Here is a 4,913-nt window from a genome sequence, read left to right as displayed (position 1 = left end):
AGGACCAGGTAGTGACGGTTGCTGTCTGGCTCTGTCTTGGGGGGCTGCAGAGGGACTCTTGCAATGGCAGCCTCCGTTTCTTGATGTTGGTGGGCTGCACCAGGTGGTCGACTCCTTCGGTCGCCTCCGTGGGCTCTACGCTCCCCCCAGTCGGGCTCAGAGTCGCTGTCGCTTCCCTCCAATTTTCTGGTTAATTTCTAGTTGAGTTCCTTACCGTGTTTGTTTTTTGTATTTTGATGTTCTTCTTGTTTGTTTTCGGCTTTTGTTTGTGGGGCTTGAGGTCTCGTTACGTTCTTTTAAAGTTTCAGTCGTTCCTTGTTTCGGTTCCGTTCCTTTGAGGTTTCTGTGGCTGAGTGGTGGGATTCTTTTTTAATTAATTTTTTAAAAATTATTATTGTTATTTTTGATCAATTTTTGATCAATTAACTCCTGGGGGCAGTTTCAGGAGTTCAAGAGGAGAGGAGAAGGGGTGAAAGACAAATTCCAGAAGAGTGGCTTTGTTTGTGTCACTCAAAAAAATAAAAAAAACGCCTCTCTTCCTCACCTCAGTTGCTGAAGCTCTCCAGAAGAAAGATGGAGTCTGTGCAACACTGAGCTAAGTGCAACCTATTGTGTTATGAGAACAGCACAACAAAGCATATGTCTGTGCAGAGCTATAAAGTATTTACAAGCCAAAGAAGCTGTCTGCAAGATCCAAGCCAGACTCAGAACGTCTAAAGAGAAACAAAGTCTCCTTTGTGTCAGGCATGATTTGGGATCTAGCAAACTTTTGATGGTTGCAGAGAATTGTCACAAGCTTGCATAAAAGGTCTCTGCTGATTCATGGCATTGCAAAGTGCTGCAAACCTGTCATAAAGGGGCAGTTGAAAGTGATCAAAATGTGGAATTCATTGCTGAGGATGTAGCGATGACCACAGGAATTAACAGCTTGAAGAGGCAATTAGTTAGATTCATGGAGGATTGGTTTATCTGCAGTTACTAGCCATGGGACTGAATGGAAACTCTTCATGTAGAGGCACTAAACCTCTGAATCCTAGGGTAAGGTGGTAACATCAGGGGAAGGTCTCAGCCTCCATTTTCTGTTGTTTACCCTCTTTAGCGGGGGTAGTCAACCTGTGGTCCTCCAGCTGTTCATGGACTACAATTCCCATGAGCCCCTGCCACCATTTGCTCATGGGAATTGTAGTCTATGAACATCTGGAGGACCACAGATTGACTACCCCTGCTCTATAGGAACTGCTTGACCACTGTGTGAGATGGGATGCTGAGCTAGATACTGGCCTGATTCCCTGGGGCTCTTCTTAAGAATATAAATTCCCTTTGCTCCAGCACAACGATTAAAGGTAAAGGGCAGTTCCTCCGGGTTGCAAGCCAGCAGCCTTAGGGAAAATATGACCCCCTCAGCACATGAAACCACCGAGTTGGAAGGGGCCATACAGACCATCTAGTCCAACCACCCTGCTCAATGCAGGATCAGCCCAAAGCATCATGTGGATTTGAGGGCTTTTGCCTCCCAAATTATTTCCACAGTTTTAAAGCTCTTGAGTCCCTGAACTTTTTTTTTTTTTGCTGGCAAGTATTAGATAGAATGATAGATCCTTTCCCAAGCCTATGCGTCTTTCTTTCAATTGCACCATATTGATGCCTCAAGGAGAGGGAATGCTAAAGACAGAGCCCTATTCATAAACATGAGTGAAACATTATAAACATTTCAATGGAAGGAATGTGAAGGACTGCTCAAGCGATTCCCATCTGTCTGTTCATTTCAAATGCAGCTTGTCCTACTTAGGTGCCACACAGGAACGAGAAGGTAGAAAAGAAACTTTAAAAAAATCATTGTGCAACAGAACATCATTTTAAAAGAAAAAAAAATCCTTGGTCTATGAGATTCTGATTAGAACGCTAATAGAAAATTCTCCTTGGAATAAGATGGAAGACATTCTCAAAATGAAATAAAGATGGTGAGTAATGCAGTAATATTACACACAGTGCTGCTCTAAGTCTCTTTTGGCAAGCTGGAATAAGAGTGACATCATCCACTCCTGTTGGTCCCACCTCCAGTGAGTACCAGCAGCCCCACACCAATCGTTAACAATGTACCACACAGGCAGACGGTGCTGCCACAGTGCCCAGAGACAGGCACAGGAGGTTGACAGCCACGTATGGGGCACTGCCATCTCAGAACCAGCCACGCATCAACACAACATTTCAATGATCTTCCAGAAGAGGGGCAGGCTGGGGCAGCACCATTAAATTCTCTGCTCCTGCGCCAGAACCATCAATGTTGAAGTTTCTTCTCTATTTCTCTTTGCATCAGACCCCCAAAATCTTTCACAAATGTTGCTCTGAATCTGCTGCCCGTCAGCGGCATTCGAGTGTTCTCAAGTTTTCAATTTTTCAGGATGTATGCAACTTCTGCAGTATTTTTAAACCAATGTTTCATTTCAAAAGTATGGTCAGAGTGGAAGGGTGAAAAAAAACCTCTCTCTGATTCCTATCTTCACGTTGCATAAACTTTTGTCATGTTGCTTTGTTTTACTCCCACCTCCCCCTCTGAATTAACCCATTGAAAGGTGTGTTTTGTTTTTTTTAAGAAAAATAAAGGGTGATTAGAATAATATAGAGGTCAATACAATTTTGCATTCCACAAAATGTGTGGAAAGAGATTCCCCCCCTCAGACTTCATGTTATTAATATTTAGATCAAATGGAAGCAAGCAAGCAAGCAAGCAAGCAAGGAACTAATTAACTTGTGGAACCATCTAACACAAGACACAGTGATGACCATTAGCTCAGATGAACTAGGATTAGACAAAGTCAACAAGGGTAGTTCTCTCAGTAGGTATAACTTGGCATGAGGGTTAAATGGAACCATTGTGTTCAAAGTAGATTGTTAGAGCAGGTGGGTGTGTTCTCCCCATCTCACCACAACCACTATCTCAATGTGATGTCCAATAATTTGGTAAAAATATATCCACCAGGACTCGTTAATGGGAAGCCATCTCATCTGTACCAAGAAATCCGGGGGAGAACAGAGATGCTTCTGCCACAGGCGGAGTCAGGATTGCAGCAGGATTCTCCCATGGATGCCCCACCCACCATGGCTGCAATTGATTGTGGAAATGGGGGTGGGGGAGACACCATTGCTGGAGGCTGGTGGAATGAGCAACTCAGTGCTGAGCATGTCCTCCCCCAAGGCTGCTTCAGGTGCCCCTGGGTGGAATGAGCTCCCAGAAGAGATTGGGTCCCTGCTGGAGATAAAGCAGTTCTACAGGGCCTGCAGAATGGAGCTCTTCCACCAAGCTTTTGGTTGAGGCCAATTAATCAATTCCAGCAACCAGAGCCCAGAGCCCTTCTCCCCACCCCTTCTCACAGATGAAAATATCAAAGTACAGCACTGTAAACAACGTACAATAGTTGAGTTGTAAAATTAAAAAGTTAAAATATTAAATATTCTATTGTTATGAGTTCTACCGTTAAAAATGTTATATGTTCTCAATGATGACGTTTCCTTGTATTGCACCATGAATTCTCACTGTAATCCACCCTGAGCCACAAGGGAGGATGATGTATAAATGTAAAAAATAAAAATAAAATTAAAATTAAAAATGTATGTTGTCTTTAGCACTAGCTTTCTGTCCGCTCTTCCCTTAGTGATGCAAATTGGTGGAATGACCTCACATGGCACTAGAAATATCCCAACCTCTTGTCACAAAGATATATGGGGAATTCTAATCTTCTCTGTATCGTTCCAATTTTAGTATATGTGCTGCCGAAGCGAGCACGATATACAGGGAATTCTTAGTGATGGCATGATATTATCTTTGATACCAGAAGTGACACTGCTGTGTCATGTCATTCTCCTCTCTTCAACTCCTAAGTCAGCCTTTCTCAATCTTTTTAAAATTGAGAAACCCCTAAAATATTGTTCAAGCTTTGAGAAACCCCATAAGTGGCACAATCATGTAGAATATCATTGAGAAGCATAGCTGTGTACACACCCACCTTGGGCCCCTTCCCTTGCCACCTACCCCAGGCCCAATATTGGCCATTTTGAGAGGGGTGGGTGGGTCGACATGACTATATATGGTCAGCTTGGTGTAGTTATTAGAAGTGTGGACTTCTAATCTGGTGAGCTGGGTTTGATTCTGTGCTTCCCCACATGCAGCCAGCTGGGTGACCTTGGGCTCATCACAGCACTGATAAAGCTGTTCTGACCAAGCAGTGATATCAGGGCTTTCTCAGCCTCACCTACCTCACAGGGTATTTGTTGTGTGGAGAGGAAGGGAAGGTGACTTTAAGCCACTTTGAGACTCCTTCGGGTAGAGAAAAGTGGCATATGAGAACCAACTACTCTTCTTCTTCTTCTTCTTCTTCTTCTTCTTCTTCTTCTTCTTCTTCTTCTTCTTCTTCTTCTTCATATTGCCTGATAAATGTTTAACAATTAAAAAAAACATATTAGAATCAATTAACTTCCATGCATTCAGGGAACCCTTCCAAGGCTGTGAAGAAACCCCATAGAATCATAGAATAATAGAGTTGGAAGGTACCTCATGGGTCAGATGGCTATCTAGCCTCTGTTTAACATTTTCCAAAAATGGAGAACCCACCACCTCCCGAGGAATCCTGTTCCACTGAGAAACCGCTCAGGGTTTCACGAAACCCTGGTTGAGGAAGCCTGGTTGAAGAAATCTGCCTAATATGCTCCTGCCTTCCCAAAAACTCCTATGTCAGCAAACAGACATTTTTGTGGGTCAACTGTGAATGCAGAGTAGTGGTTTAATTTGGGATTCCCAGGGCCATTTGGCCATTCAGGGTTCTTGGCCTCAGGGAAGCATGCCTGGCCTCGACCAGAGCCAGGGCCTTTTTGGTCTTGGCCCCAACCTGGTGGAATGAGCTCCCAGGTGAGCTTTC

The 4,913-nt window shown here is 43.8% G+C and overlaps 1 pseudogene; it reads right to left on the bottom strand.

Moving 5' to 3' along the window:
- Positions 1-3,687: 3,687 nt before the first annotated feature.
- On the bottom strand, positions 3,688-3,784 carry LOC143844103 (U6 spliceosomal RNA; annotated as a pseudogene).
- Between the last annotated feature and the right edge of the window lie 1,129 nt (positions 3,785-4,913).

The sequence above is a fragment of the Paroedura picta genome, chromosome 8, assembly GCF_049243985.1.
Source record: "Paroedura picta isolate Pp20150507F chromosome 8, Ppicta_v3.0, whole genome shotgun sequence".
In the NCBI taxonomy this organism is placed as follows: Eukaryota; Metazoa; Chordata; class Lepidosauria; order Squamata; family Gekkonidae; genus Paroedura; species Paroedura picta.
This window is presented reverse-complemented; position numbering and strand designations above follow the sequence as displayed.